Consider the following 17,456-nt stretch of genomic DNA (forward strand, 5'->3'; position numbering starts at 1 on the left):
AGTCGAGGTGCCAGGTGATCCGTTACACCATCTCCTCCCTCAGTATGGAGCTACCGATTAGACAGGCAAGAGGTCTGAAGATATAACGTTCCATCCTGGGACTCGCTCTTTCTGTTACTGTGTGATGGGCAGCTTATTGGCAGTGACTCTGACATCCTCAGTGCTGGATTGAAGTTTGTCATTGGCAGGCAGTGAAACACTCCAATGTGGCACTCACACCCTCGGGCTCTCTTAATCGCTGGACCTGGTGCCCGTTTCACTGCACACAGGGTCTCCCCTTACACTACCCATAACATTTACATACTGTTCTATAGACTCAAACTCTACCTACAGAATTCACACACATGCTGCTCACTGCATTCACACACATCACATACACACATATATATGTATTTACACAATACATACACAGAAACACACAAGTGGATTTACACAGAAACATTTTTTGTTTGTTTGTTCTAATGATCCATGAATCTGGGGAATATGTCTTGGGGCGGTGATTTGGAGTAAATATAACTTTGGAGCAATGATTTGGGGGAATATGGCCTACCAGGGAATACTGATTTTGGGGATTATAGCTGGGGCCATCACCTGGGGGAATATGGCTTGGTTTAATATATCAGGGGATGTGGCTTGGGGCATTCAAATGTGGAAATACGGCTTCGGAGAGCTAATCTGAGTAATATTTTGGGGGATAACCAGCTGTCAGCATATAGCATGGAAGCCATATGGATAAGAACTGAGAGAAGGCAGAGAGGACAATCTGGTGGCCAGAGCCGAGTGGGAAATGATCTTGGGTAGAAACGAGGGGAAATATCAACTGTGGGGGAAGTGAAATGATTTGGGACTGAGGAACAAATCAACTAGAGCAATGTAACAATATACGACTAGTAACGATTCTGCCATCCTAGAGACAGATTGTGTCAGCCTATGGGAAAACACGGGGCCTGTTACAATTAAAGTCATGGAATGTCTCGCGTTGTATTCGTCCATTCACGGTGGACATATGTAAAGAGCACAATCACATCAGCGATAAAGGGCCTATATCTAATGAAAACATAGTTTCCTTTTCATTCCACAGTAAGATAACGTGATCAAACATTCTCTGACATTTCACAGACTGCTTTTTATTTTATAAATATTTGCAGTTTAAACGGTTTTCCTTAGGTCAGCAATGAACTGCAGGAGATTTAACCCATTCTGTGCTGGAACACATGAAGTATAGTATTTACTTAAATTTGGAATTTTAGGAAAGTGACAGATAGATGGAAATGTTTGGCTAAAATAGCCAGCCTTAAATAAATGGCAGAGTTGGAAGATTTTTATTAATACTTCTGTTATGGCCTACAATTTGCAGTTCTCTTGTTAATTCTGCACAAACACCGACTTACTGATTTAGGGTAACTCACTGTGTGAATTTAAAGGAATTTAGTCAATTTTACATTTTAGTCCAGTATAGCTTAATCCAATTTTCCAACTATGTTTTCATTTTACTTTTCCTGCCCGATATTTTTTTAAATTCATTTTGGTTTGACAATGAATTCCCAATAATTCATATATTAGTGAATTGGTGAATACCATACTGAGTAACTGTCAACATCTAATCCCATTAACATTCACAATAGTGCATCATTGTAATTAGTTTGTTAGTTCATAATTAATCTATTTCATAGTTATTTAGGTTCCAGAATCCACACACAAACAGTTATTCTCGAAAATGTGAGTTTCTGGGAACCCACAAGGAAACTGAAAATTTAAGGCCAAAGTAATTGATCTAGATAAATAATTGAGTTGGAATTTTTTCTTTAACCCCTTAAGGACACATGACAGAAATAATCTGTCATGATTCCCTTTTATTTCTGAAGTTGTGTATTTAAGGGGTTAATACAAGGGGTTTCGAATTCATAGAAATGTAAAGGTGAAAACTATTATTTTAGCATTTCTAAAATGATAGAGCTTATCAGGTAGGCATAGTGATTACAGTGTGTGAACAGGGTTGTCAAAAATTGAACAAAGAAGCTTAGTGAGTGCTTAAAATATATATAGGACTAGTAACTCCTAAGGCTTACCATTGACATTGTTTGAAATCTCCTGATCTCTGGCACCCTTTTTATATTTCTCTTGACCTCCATGGGATAGAAAGAGGAGAGGCCACGCGCCAATCATCTCTTTATTATTTTTATTTGAACTAGCAAGGGACCACATATTTTTCTTTTAATTTATTTAATATGTAGGGCCTCGATCTGCTCTCATTGCACAGCTGTCTCCTGCCACATTGAAACGGTTCCCTTTACAGTTGTAAATCATCTGTATCTCGGCCTAGTAACTCTGCAAGTAAAGAGATGTACGAATTGGTACGGCTAGCCTAGAAGGAAGTGTGGAATCTCTGCCTTCGCCACACCTCCAGTGGGGGTGGAGCTATTGGATCCAGGGTCTCTCATTCACTATTAACTATTTAAAAAATGTTTAACTCTGAATAGACAGTACCATGGAACTCCTGACGTAATAACCAATTTAATGGTTATGGTTCTGGTGGTTATAGTGCCTACAATGACTAATTAAAGGCTTTACTAATTGGCATCACACGTCTAGCAATTACACTTTAAATAAAACAACAAAATTAATCTTGTATCAACTTGTATTAACCTTTGCTATGTGATGCTCAATTTTCTTTATAATTTATATTAAATATTGAACAAATAATATATAAATCTTGTCAAAAAACAGCCAGGTCACACATTGAAAATAAAGAGGAGAAATAGAAACATTGTTTCATTTCTCCTTCTCTCTGTCTGCTCTCTATACTGCCTGCCAGGTGTAAAGGGCGGAGCTTATAACAATTGAAAGGAGCTAAGATGGAGGTGGCTCTCTCTATACTGCCTACCAGGTGTAAAGGGCGGAGCTTATAACATTGATTGACAGGGAGCTAAGATGGAGGTGGCTCTCTCTATGCTGACTGCCAGGTGTGAAGGGCGGAGCTTATAACAATGATTGACAGGGAGCTAAGATGGAGGGGGCTCACTCTATGCTGACTGCCAGGTGTAAAGGGCGGAGCTTATAACAATGATTGACAGGGAGCTAAGATGGAGGCGGCTCTCTCTATGCTGACTGCCAGGTGTAAAGGGCGGAGCTTATAACAATGATTGACAGGGTGCTAAGATGGAGGTGGCTCTCTCTATGCTGACTGCCAGGTGTAATGGGCGGGGCTTATAACAATGATTGACAGGGAGCTAAGATGGAGGTGGCTCTCTCTATACTGACTGCCAGGTGTAAAGGGCGGAGCTTATAACAATGATTGACAGGGAGCTAAGATGGAGGTGGCTTGCTCTATACTGACTGCCAGGTGTAAAGGGCGGAGCTTATAACAATGACTGACAGGGAGCTAAGATGGAGGCGGCTCTCTCTATACTGACTGCCAGGTGTAAAGGGCGGAGCTTATAACAATGATTGACAGGGAGCTAAGATGGAGGTGGCTCTCTCTATACTGACTGCCAGGTGTAAAGGGCGGAGCTTATAACAATGATTGACAGGGAGCTAAGATGGAGGTGGCTCTCTCTATACTGACTGCCAGGTGTAAAGGGCGGAGCTTATTACAATGATTGACAGGGAGCTAAGATGGAGGAGGCTCTCTCTATACTGACTGCCAGGTGTAAAGGGCGGAGCTTATAACAATAATTGACAGGGAGCTAAGATGGAGGCTGCTCTCTCTATACTGACTGCCAGGTGTAAAGGGCGGAGCTTATAACAATGACTGACAGGGAGCTAAGATGGAGGAGGCTCTTTCTATACTGACTGCCAGGTGTAAAGGGCGGAGCTTATAACAATGACTGACAGGGAGCTAAGATGGAGGTGGCTCTCTCTATACTGACTGCCAGGTGTAAAGGGTGGAGCTTATAACAATGACTGACAGGGAGCTAAGATGGAGGCGGCTCTCTCTATACTGACTGCCAGGTGTAAAGGGTGGGGCTTATAACAATGATTGACAGGGAGCTAAGATGGAGGTGGCTCTCTCTATACTGACTGCCAGGTGTAATGGGCGGAGCTTATAACAATGACTGACAGGGAGCTAAGATGGAGGTGGCTCTCTCTATACTGACTGCCAGGTGTAATGGGCGGGGCTTATAACAATGATTGACAGGGAGCTAAGATGGAGGTGGCTCTCTCTATACTGACTGCCAGGTGTAAAGGGCGGAGCTTATAACAATGATTGACAGGGAGCTAAGATGGAGGTGGCTTGCTCTATACTGACTGCCAGGTGTAAAGGGCGGAGCTTATAACAATGACTGACAGGGAGCTAAGATGGAGGCGGCTCTCTCTATACTGACTGCCAGGTGTAAAGGGCGGAGCTTATAACAATGATTGACAGGGAGCTAAGATGGAGGTGTCTCTCTCTATACTGACTGCCAGGTGTAAAGGGCGGAGCTTATAACAATGATTGACAGGGAGCTAAGATGGAGGTGGCTCTCTCTATACTGACTGCCAGGTGTAAAGGGCGGAGCTTATAACAATGACTGACAGGGAGCTAAGATGGAGGAGGCTCTCTCTATACTGACTGCCAGGTGTAAAGGGCGGAGCTTATAACAATAATTGACAGGGAGCTAAGATGGAGGCTGCTCTCTCTATACTGACTGCCAGGTGTAAAGGGCGGAGCTTATAACAATGACTGACAGGGAGCTAAGATGGAGGAGGCTCTTTCTATACTGACTGCCAGGTGTAAAGGGCGGAGCTTATAACAATGACTGACAGGGAGCTAAGATGGAGGTGGCTCTCTCTATACTGACTGCCAGGTGTAAAGGGCGGAGCTTATAACAATGATTGACAGGGAGCTAAGATGGAGGTGGCTCTCTCTATACTGACTGCCAGGTGTAATGGGCGGAGCTTATAACAATGACTGACAGGGAGCTAAGATGGAGGTGGCTCTCTCTATACTGACTGCCAGGTGTAATGGGCGGAGCTTATAACAATGATTGACAGGGAGCTAAGATGGAGGTGGCTCTCTCTATACTGACTGCCAGGTGTAATGGGCGGAGCTTATAACAATGATTGACAGGGAGCTAAGATGGAGGTGGCTCTCTCTATACTGACTGCCAAGTGTAAAGGGCGGAGCTTATAACAATGATTGACAGGGAGCTAAGATGGAGGCGGCTCTCTCTATACTGACTGCCAAATGTAAAGGGGCTGATCCTATCCTGCTGGTGTCATGGAACAACTTAGTCTCTTTTGTTTTCCTTTCTTTTGATTATTGATGATTTTATGTTTTCTCGCTAAGATTGGTACCTTGTTACCATTGAGGTTTCCAAGCTACCAAAGTTCTCTAACACACCATGCATTGTCTTAAACCCCCCAAAATGATTTTCTAAAAGCTCACACATCTGCCTATCGAGATGTATCAAACTACAACATACACTTGGGACTTACAGGGGTTCACATGAAAGTTTTGCAATGGTACCATGACATGGTTTTCATGCTATACTCCTCTGCTTATATTTTATCGCTTTTTGAGTTTTTTTTAATATTAATTAAAAAAAATTACAATCAGCGATACCTGACACAAAGGAAATGAGAAAATGTACAGGAAAATCATTGAGATCGCCCAGCCTCCCACATCAATGAATTCTCCCCAGATATCTGCTATACACAGATACCATGGATTGTACTTAATATTGCCTGCGCTCTTGTGGCTATGTCATTCTCATAATACGGTATGTCTGGTTGTCAACCTTTAAATAAAGAATTAAAAAAGAAAAGTAATTGCAGTATTTAAGCGTGTGTGTTTAATTAATGTCTGCCTTAAAATGCACTTTGCATCTGGCAAACAATTAAAACGAGTTTAGCCAGATTTAAGCAGACCTCTACGGTAAGGATGCAGCAAAATGTGACATTCATAAATTACTGATGACAATAAATGAAATATAGTTGTGCTTTGGAAATCTTTTCCCTTTAACCCCTTAAGGACCAAACTTCTGGAATAAAAGGGAATCATGACATGTCACACATGTCATGTGTAGTGATGTCCCGAACTGTTCGCCAGGAACCGTTCGCCGGCGAACATAGCTTGTTCGTGGCGAACGCGCCGGGCGAACATATGCGATGGTCAGTCCGCCCCCTATTCGTCATGGAGGTGGGAGGGTCTGGGAGGGAGGGTCTGCTGCTGATTGGCTGGAATGTGTCTGCTGACTGTGAGGTACAGAGTCAAAGTTTACTCAATGATGACGAATAGGGGGCGGACCGACCATCGCATATGTTCGCCCGCCGAGTTCGCCACGAGCAAGCTATGTTCGCCGGCGAACGGTTCCTGGCGAACAGTTCGGGACATCACTAGTCATGTGTCCTTAAGGGGTTAAAGTGCACCTTGTTCCAAACATGGCTGGGAACTTCCGCACTATCAGACCCTTTCTTGTAGTTTTGGTATACGGAGTGTTCCTTTAATCAAAGCTTGAACACATTAACATTCGATTTTTGCAAGTAGCAAATCCTCAATCACTTTCTCCTATTGTTCAAAATTCCCCAGAGTTAAGATAATTTTAATAATACATTATACGTTGACTGGCATCAAACTCATTATGTTCTCAAGTTTTAAAAAGAATGGCAAAGAATTGGAAATGACTTAAAAAATCAAAACGAGCATCCAATCAGGAAGTGTAGGTCAAGTGTTGACTCTGTGTAATCTAACTTCCTAATCACAAAAAACAAGAATTTTAATTATACATATTTTTTTAAGGTGACTGGAATACTTTGAGAAGTGATTTGCATACAATGCCTCTCAACGTGTCTTAGTGATTAGCGTGTTTTTATTTATTTAGGATATCCAGTGTGGTAACATTACTTACGATGTTTAGCTTTGAACCCACAGCTACTCTATGGTGTATTGTGACCCCTAAACTAACTGTCACTACTAGTAACACATGTGGCAGTTTGTTAAATGTGTCCTTTGCTCCTGGGGCTACTGGAGATAGAAATGAGAGCTGCTAAATTCAGTAGCATATGGTTTGTGCCACGCACTGTACCTGTGTGACAGGTGCATGTCTGTTAGTGACACTACTGCGTCACAACCTATTCTATGGAAACCGGCTTATCTATTGTTTGCAAAGACAAGTAGCCTTAGGCTACCGCTCATCTTTTTCTCATCATTTTAAAAATACCAGTTACTGGTACTAACCAAGATTAGAAACCCTTCTTCCCGTGAAACAAGAGGGAAATGATACAACCAAAAATGAAACGATGAATCACTTACTTAATTTATGCTTGCGCGGAAGAAAGGAAGTAATATTCTATTACTTTAATATATGCTGTAGAATGTTTCTGACTTGTAGAGTGGAAAATAGAATTCTCTGGGTAATACAGAGTTACATCCAATAGATAAATATATTGTAACCGTGGGGATATTTGGTGACAGAGGAAAACGGATCAACACAGGGTTTTCAACACCACCAGGAATTGTTGGGAAATGACAAAAGGATTGCAGATATTCGGTCAAATCGCTGAATTGGAAAATTCTCTAATTCCCAAGCTATTGCCCGTAACAATTTACAGTCTCTGTGTTGATTCTCTACAATAACTGGTTTAGTGAATGCATCTCACAATTTCAGGTCAGTTTAATTCCCAATTATGATACTAACATGCTCTCTATCCCCAGAACACAACAGAATTTCTCAACATTCATTTTTACTACATACCTCCCAACATTCCAAATGGAGAAAGAGGGACACTTTAATTTTAGGGCTGTGAGGGCAGGGTGGCCAGGGACGGGGCTGTTTTGGGTGGGGTAGTTCTGAGAAATTTTAGGTGATTTACTGATTACAATCTTAAACTAAAATATAATTCAGAACAAGAACAATGCACCTTATTTACACAGACTGATTTCTAAACACATTCATTGTGGTTTAACCCCTTAGTGACCAGACTGTTTTTATATTTTCTTACCGTTAAGGACCAGGGCTGTTTTTACATTTCTGCGGTGTTTGTGTTTAGCTGTAATTTTCCTCTTACTCATTTACTGTACCCACACATATTATATACCGTTATTCTCGACATTAAATGGTATTTCTAAAGATACCATTATTTTCATTATTTCATATAATTTACTATTTAAAAAAATAAATAATGAAACAATGTAAAACAAAAACACTTTTTCTAACTTTCTGTTACGCATCTACAACCGCCAAAAAACACCCATGCTAAATAGTTTCTAAATTTTGTCCTGAGTTTAGAAATGCCCAATGTTAGCATGTTCTTACCTTTTTTGGAAGGTGATAGGGCTATAAGTACAAGTAGCACTTTGCTATTTTCAAACCATTTTTTTTTTTCAAAATTAAGGAAGGTTACATTGTAACACTGATATCTGTCAGGAATCCCCGAATAACCCTTCACATGGATTTAATTTTGAAAAGAAGACAACCCAAGGTATTAAACTTGGGGTATTTTGACTCTTTTCATGCAACCATTTACCACCAATCTATGCCAAATGTAAAAATAATAATAATTGGTGATTTTCTTGACACACATAGCAATGTAAGAATACATGTACTGAGAACTTTATGGGTTACTGCCAAAGAACACCCCAATATGTATTCAGCAACATCTCCCGAGTGATACAGTGATACCCCCCATGTACAGGTGTGTCGGGTTCCCTGGGGGCTAAAAGACCTTATTAGGAGGGTGTGCATTCCAGTTTCCCAACTTGGAATTTTCACAGCTGGTCATCATGCACCCATGTCCTATTTGGGACATTTTTTAACCCGGCCAATGTAATTTACCACCATCGAACTATATATTTTTGAAAAGTAGACACCCTAAGGTATTTCAAATGGTGGCATTTTAACACTTTCCATGCACTAATTCTCAAATTCTACCACCAGTCTTTGTCAAACTTTTGGGTAGTCTTTTTTTTTTTTTTTCTCACATTGTACTTTAGGCATGGATTCTCAGTTACTGTTATGTGTTACTGACAAAGAACACCCCAATATGTGTTCAGTGACATCTTCCGAATACAACAGTACCCCCAATGTACAGGTTTTATGGGTTTTTGCAAACTTACAGGGGTCAGATGTAGTGCTTTCTCCTTTTCCATGTTTGCACATTGAAATTTGCCAGATTGGCTTGCTGGGCCTATGTAGTCTTTGAGACTGTATGGCAGCCCAGCATGGGCATAGGAACCGGCGAGGATGGGGGATGCATCCCCCCCAGGAAATCATGCACAGGGACAGGTAATTGAGAAATCCCCCCAAGTTAAATTTGGCATATATCATTTTTATGCCTCTGCAAAATGATATATGGCAAATTTAACTGGGGGCATGGTGGAACCCTGTTCCATGTCGCTTCTGCTTTACTGTGGCGCCGGCGCTACTGATACCCCCTCATAGGGGTTCCATCCATGCTGGAGTGAGTCTCCTCCTCCTGCACTCTAACCTTCTGGCAATCGACCAATCCGCGGTCTTGTTGCTACGCGGTCACGGATAGTGCTGATTGCCAGCCAATTGTGGCGCACGCTGTGACGCCGATGATGTCACGCCGCGACATAACCCTTCCCTGCATTCCCCTGCCTGTGGTGCCCAGAAGGAGAAGAGATGAAAAAGAAATAAGGATACTAGCTGAAGAAAAGGTAAGGAGAGAAGAGCAGTAGGAGAGCAAAAGAAAACGAGGGAAAAGCAAAATGATCTTGAAGACAGCATTGAAAGTCATGTTTCAGTGTTTGCAGATGACACAAAACTTTGTAAAATAATACAATGTGAGCAAGATATTACTTTGCTGCAGAAGGATTTAGATAGACTGGAGGACTGGGCACTCAAATGGCAGATGAAATTTAATGTTGAAAAATGCAAAGTTATGCACTTCGGCGTAAAGAATACACAAGCAACGTATACCCTTAATGGAAGTGAATTAGGGATAACAACACACGAAAAGGACTTAGGAATTGTTATAGACAACAAACTATGCAACAATGTGCAATGTCAATCAGCAGTGGCCAAGGCCAGTAAGGTATTGTCATGCATGAAAAAGGGCATTCATTCTCGGGATGAGAATATCATTTTGCCTCTCTATAAATCACTGGTAAGACCACATATTGAATATGCTGTGCAATTTTGGTCACCTGTTCTAAAGAAGGATATCATGGCACTAGAAAAAGTGCAGAGGCGGGCTACAAAATTAATAAAAGGAATGGAACATATCAGCTATGAAGAAAGGTTAACAAATTTAAACCTATTTAGTTTAGAAAAACGTCGCCTGAGAGGGGATATGATAACATTATACAAATATATTCGGGGCCAATACAAACCATTGTGTGGAAATCTATTCACAAACCGGACTTTACATAGGACACGAGGCCATGCGTTTAGACTGGAAGAAAGAAGATTTCGTCTAAGGCAAAGGAAAGGTTTTTTTAATGTAAGAACAATCAGGATGTGGAATTCTCTGCCTGAAGAAGTGGTTTTATCAGAGTCCATACAGATGTTCAAACAGCTACTAGATGCATACTTGCAAAGACAGAATATTCAAGGATATAATCTTTCAATGTAGGGTAATAACTGCTTGATTCAAGGATAAATCTGACTGCCATTCTGGGGTCAAGAAGGAATTTTTTGTCCTAGCTTGTTGCAAAATTGTGCTTCAAACTGGGTTTTTTTTTTTTTTTTTTTGCCTTTTGGATCAACAGCAAAAAACAGGTGTGAGGAAGGCTGAACTTGATGGACGCAAGTCTCTTTTCGGCTATCTAACTATGTAACTATGAGAGCAAAGGGAATAAGGAAAGGAGGGGAAAGCAGAAGAAGAGCAAAAGAAAATGAGGGAAAAGTAAAAGGAGAGCAAAAGAAAAGGAGGGGAGAGCAGAAGGAAAGCAGAGCAGAAGGAGAGCAAAATGAAAAGAGGGGACAGCAGGAGTCAAGGAGGGGAGAGCAGGAGTCAAGGAGGAGAAGACCGTGTCAGAAGAAGGCAAAGAAAAGGAGATTGGAACAGAAAGGACACCATGGAAGACAAGTGATCCCTACACCTCATCCTGGACACTGGGCTGAGGCTTTGGTACCTGACAGGAAGGCTTTGGACTCTCTCATCATTCCAGGTAAAATAAAAAACTATCAATGTATTCACTTATGAGTTGTACACATATTGGTTATTTTTAAAGGAATACTGTTCACCATAACAACTTAACTTGAATGAAATTGTTGTGGTTCCAGTAGGCCCCGGGTGATCTATTAACTTAATGAGTTAAAACCTATCCTAGATCTTTAGGTCCTCCAGCAGGATCCAGCTTCTAAAACTGAGTTTCAGAAAGGTCAGAGTGCCACTGCGTAATGGCGCCGCAGGTTGGGTAAGGCAAAGAGTTACTGATTGGCTTCTAGAAGGCTATTAACAGAGCAGTAGATGGGACATTACACAACAGAATTTGCAATAAAGGAAGTATAAACATTAGATGACTCTTTACAGGAAGTGTTTAGGAAGGCTGTGTAAGTCACATGCAGGGAGGTGTGACTAGGGTTCATAAACAATAGGATTTAACTCCTAAATGGCAGAGGATTGAGCAGTGAGGCTGTAGGGGCATGTTCTATACACCAAAACTGCTTCATTAAGCTAAAGTTGTTTTGGTGTTTTGGTATTCCCTGGAGTTTGTCCATTAGTATACTAAACTATATACTCACTGTGACTAGTGGGCTGCAAGCTCGTGCTCCCTGATCAAACATTAATTGAACTTGTTATCTACATATTCATTTTCAGGGAGCTATGGATTACATTTTCATTGTGCCGGTAATATTAGCAGCAAGTTTAAGATGTAAGACATACCAATGTCTTTTATGAAATTCCTTTTCCTCTTACCCAATATGACCACTTTAAATGGGCATGGTGCTACCTCTGTCCCAAATAACTCAGTCTGCTCCCACAGCATAAATTGGAGGCTCCCTGAACCCCCATACTAAACGCCTTTATGTCTATGGCAAAGGACAATGTATTAACTATACATGTGTTAGCACTATGTCTAGCAAAATATGTATCTTAAACTGTATTCTCTTTAAAGTGATTTTGACTCATGTTGGTCATTACAGAAGCATTTTCACTGGTCGCCTCTTGTTTTGTTTTTGGTCCACTAGAAATATTACAGTAAATGTCACAGTAAAATCAATGGCAGCTACTTAAAAAGTAAAACTATCCACTATTCTTCAGAAACAGAGCCGCACATTTTATTTAAATGTAATTTATAATATATATGGCAGACATAAGGAGAAGTGCGTTAATTTGTCTCAAGCCATTTCACTAACCTAAAACTGACTCTTTCAGCTGCCAATGGCTAATCCAGATTGTTTTATTGAATGGAGCAAAACATTGACTTCAGAAACACTTTAACCCCTTAAGGACCAAACTTCTGGAATAAAAGGGAATCATGACATGTCACACGTGTCATGTGTCCTTAAGGGGTTAACCAAAAGCAAACATTATGTATCTGTATATAAAGATAAGTAGCATGTGATTACGCACTGTTTGGCTTATTAAACAACACACTTTTACTTCTTTTTATTTTATTCTGTTAATGAGAGTTATAGAGATGGTTTTCTTGGCTATCAAATACGTTTAGCATAGTATGATAGAAATGACAGGGTGCAATAGTGTTTATCAGTAGAATTAGCTGATTTGAATTATCTTGCAAAGTTTGTCATTGGAAACATCATACAAACTACAGAAAAGCTATCAGGTCAAAGCAGTTCAGGTTGCCATAGCAACTTCAATAATCCACAATGGCTTAATAAGAAAATTAAAGTCAGTACAAAAAAAATATACAAAAAAATAATTATATTTCAACCCGTTTCAATCTATATTAGATGTAATTTTGCACTCACCCATGAGATATCACTAATGTGGGAGAGAGAGAGTGGATAATCTTTAGATTTGTACATAATTTTCCATCACAACATGTTCGTTTGCATTCATTGAGGCACACACATGGAACCTCATGGAAATGACTGAGAACGATGTATTACAGAGAGGTAGGTAAAAATGAAAGTTTAGAGTGTTTACAGTGCATTTTCCATTTGTAAGGATATAGAACTCTATGGTACATTTCCCAACTCTCTATAGAAAACAATTTACTTAATTTATGTTCAAAATTGTTCCATAAGTTTTCTTTGAAGACAGGTCACATGCATTGAGAGATCAACTCAACTCTAAAATCCAGGGATGATCACATGTCCCTTCAGAGGAAGACAGGAAGCTGGACGTACATTAATTAACATGTATTCCTGACCCTATAGTGTTAAAACCACTATCTAGCCCCCTTGGCCCACTTTGCCTCCCTAAAGATAGTAAAATCTTACTTGTATTAAAGTCTGAAGCTGCTGCCTCTGCCTGTGAACTTCCTCTGACCTCTGACATCATCAGAAGTGGTGGCCTGATCCAATCACAATTCTTCCCCATAAGATTGGCTGAGACTGACAAAGAGGCAGATCAGTGGCAGAGACAGCATGATTCAAACACAGCCCTGGCCAATCAGCATCTCCTCATAGAGATGAATTGAATCAATGAATCTCTATGAGGAAAGTTCAGTGTCTGCCTGCAGAGGGAGGAGATACTGAATGTTTGGATGCATTTTAGGCAGCCATGACCCAGGAAGGATCTCTAACAGCCATCTGAGGAGTGGCCAGTGAAGTTATGAAAGTTATGAAAAGACAGTGTTTATAGCAAAAAGCCTGAAGGTAATGATTCTACTCACCAGAACAAATTCAATAAGCTGTTCTGGTGACTATAGTGTCCCTTTAATGAAATAGTCATGTTTGTGCCTGGATGGGTATCTTGGTAATTTTAATGCCATTAAACTGAAGACTAACATGGATTTTCAAAATATGGGATCAGTCAATCATTAGAATCAGAATGAATTATAAAACCAACAGAACTAATATTTTATATGAGCTGGTCTGTTTGCTATACATAGAAAGTTGTAGTGCTGACTTTCAACATTTGGGTCTTAGCAGCCTAGCTGGGAAATGTAATCACACTGAGAGGAATTAAACTTGTATTTCAAGCTGTGCCCACAGACAGTGGCGTACACACAACCCATGGGGCCCCGGTGCGAAAACTGATCCGTGGGCCCCCCCGCGTGCGCGCTTACGCTGCGCGGGCAGGGGCCGCAACACATGGCGGCGGGCACCGGGTCGCAGGGCTGCGACCTGTGTGACCGCGGTATGTACGCCAGTGCATGCATAAACACATACACTTTAAGGACCACTACAGACACCCAGATCACATCAGCTCAATGAAGTGGTCTGGGTGCCAGGTCTCTAGTTTTAACCCTGCAGCTGAAAACATAGCCGTTTCAGAGAAACGGCTATGTTTCACTGAGGGTTAATCCAGCCTCTAGTGGCTGTCTCATTGACAGCCGCTAGAGGATTTTCTGCGATTCTCACTGTGAAAATCACAGTGAGAAGACGCTGAACGTCCATAGGAAAGCATTGAATAATGCTTTCCTATGGGCGGTTTGAATGCGCGCGTGGCTCTTGCCACGCATGTGTATTCGGAGCTGAGAGGCGGAGAGATTCCCAGCGCCAAGGGAGTCCGGCGCTGGAGAAAGGTAAGTGCTTAAGACACACACACACACACTCTCATGAACAGACGCACACATTTACTGACAGACACACACTCAGTGACAGACATACATACACACTCACTAACCGATGCACACAAACATACTCAGTAACAGACACACACACTAACACACACTCTAACACACACACACACACACACACACTAACATACACTCACACACACACTCTAAGACTAACACACACACGCTAACACACACTCACACACACTAACATACACTCACACTCACAAACACACACTAACATACACTCACACAATAACACACTCACTAACACACACTCACACTCTAACACACACTCACACACTAACATACACTCACACACTAACACTCACAAACACACACTAACATACACTCACACACACTAACATACACTCACACACACTAACATACACTAACATACACTCACACTCACAAACACACACTAACATACACTCACACACACTAACTCACACTCACACACAAACACACTCACTAACACACACTCACACTCTAACACACACTCACACACACTCACACACACTAACATACACTCACACACACTAACATACACTCACACACACTAACATACACTCACACTCACAAACACACACTCGCTAACACTAACATACACTCACACTCACAAACACACACTAACATACACTCACTAACACTAACATACACTCACACTCACAAACACACACTCACTAACATACACTCACACTCACAAACACACACACACTCACACTCTAACACACACTCACTAACACTAACATACACTCACACTCACAAACACACACTCACACCCTAACACACACTCACTAACACTAACACACTCTAACACACACTCACACTCTAACACATACTCACTAACACTAACATACACTCACACTCACAAACACACACTAACACACACTCACACTCTAACACACACTCACTTACACTAACATACACTCACAAACACACACTAACATACACTCACACTCTAACACACACTCACTAACACTCACAAACACATTTTTTTTTTAAATCCCCCCAGCCTCCTTACCTGTGGGAGAGCTGAGGGGATTCCCTGGGGTCCAGTGGTGCTGCTGGGCTCCTGGGGGGCCGGTCACCCGGTGGGCAGGCAGGCTGGCGGGCGCGCGAGGGAGCACTGTCTCCTGAGTGCTTCCTCTTCAGCTCCCTCGCGCGCCGCGTACTGATGCCGGAGCCGGAAGATGACGTCATCTTCCGGCTCCGGTATCAGTGCAGTGCGCGAGGGAGCTGAAGAGGAAGCACCCAGGAGACAGTGCTCCCTCGCGCGCCCGCAGTACCGGCCACCCGGATGACAGCAGGGCCAGCCTCGGGGGGCCCGGAGGTGGCCGGCTCCTGGGCCCCCCAGGAGAAGAGGCTGGCCCAGTGACATACATACCGGGTCGCAGGGCGGCCGGGCCCCCTGGTGGGCCGGGCCCGGTCGCAGCCGCGACCCCTGCGACCCCGGTATGTACGCCACTGCCCACAGAGTAAATACAAGGACACTAACCATCCCCACTACTAGGGGCATTTCAGTTTGGAAGGGAAAGGACCCCATGTAGTGCTGTAGTATATTCAGAGTACACACTCCCTACTCTCCATGGACTAGTGTCTAGAAGGCAGCCACGACGTTTGGCCTACAAAGCTTGTTGTATAGTGTCAGAGGAAGGAAAGGGGCCTATCATTTAAAGGAACACTCTAACTAAAGAAATTCAAACATTCAGACATGCATTTCTACTGTTAGAGTGTTTTCCTAAGTCTTTAGATTATTGCTCCCCCCCCCCCGCATAAAGTTCATTAATGCATTTTTACTCACCTTATATCCCTCATCACACCAGTCTCACAGCATCCTCCACTCTGCTCCTCCCCTGAGGTCATAATTACCAAGGTCTTAATCAGTGCTATAATTCCCCGTAGAGAAGCATTGAGGGGGCCACTGTGCATGCGCCACAATCTCCACTCTGCACAAATCAACATTTCCTCATAGACACGCATTGACCAAATGCATCTCTATAAGGAACATTCAGCATCTCCATACAGAGTGTGAAGGCTCCGAACGTCGCAGGACCACAACAGGACGCTATCTGAGTAACAGCCACTAGAGGTGGCCTTAGAGACAATTCTTTTTTTAAATTCATTTTTATTGATAATAAAAGGTGATACAAGACAATTTGAATGAATATGATATACATTAAGCTTGCATTATATTATAACAGTGTGTTTTACAAAGTGACATATGAATTATCGGTGTAAAGCTGTCCTGTTGGGTAATTTAGTGTAGAAATGTTGTAATTGAGAGAGACACATTTTAAGAGTGACACATTTAAACATTGTCATTTCCCAGATAAGGTAGTGTTTACATTGCAGAGACTGCAGGGACATTCTCGTCCACCAGAATCTCTACGTTAAACTGTTGTGGTTCTAGTGATTGGAGTGTTCCTTTAATTTGGCTGGAAATGACCCAATGGGACAGAATGGAGCCTCAGTCTAACCAGAGTAAAATCAAAGTAGGGTCCATGAATGCACACACTTAGAAAGAAAGGAGTTAACGAATAAAACCCCCTGTGCCACAGATTATTACGTGTACATATTCTATTTATGGGATCTGCTCTACAGCCACACAAGAAGCCTGAAAACATTCAAAGTATATATAATGAATGCAGGTATAAAGAAATATTTCTCAATTGTATTGGCATGTTCTATGAATGTGTTATTTTATTCCCCATACAACATATATTTCTTCTGGTGAATTTGCCTTTAGGGGTGTTAATCAACCAACAGAAAAATGGAAACTATTATGTTCAATGTAGCAGATGACACCAAATATATTAAAATAACTAGACTGAATATTGCCATGGGAAGCCCGAGATCAGATCTGCTGCAGAGG

The 17,456-nt window shown here is 41.7% G+C and overlaps 1 protein-coding gene across 1 annotated transcript in view; it reads left to right on the forward strand.

The window, feature by feature from the left end:
• TMEM258 (transmembrane protein 258) overlaps positions 1-451 on the forward strand; it is a 455,842-nt gene extending 455,391 nt beyond the window's left edge. Inside the window, exon 4 of the mRNA XM_063437767.1 lies at positions 437-451. The gene's annotated coding sequence lies outside the window, so the exon portion shown is untranslated. The remainder of the gene's footprint in view (positions 1-436) is intronic.
• Positions 452-17,456: the final 17,005 nt, after the last annotated feature.

The sequence above is a fragment of the Pelobates fuscus genome, chromosome 12, assembly GCF_036172605.1.
Source record: "Pelobates fuscus isolate aPelFus1 chromosome 12, aPelFus1.pri, whole genome shotgun sequence".
NCBI lineage: Eukaryota > Metazoa > Chordata > Amphibia > Anura > Pelobatidae > Pelobates > Pelobates fuscus.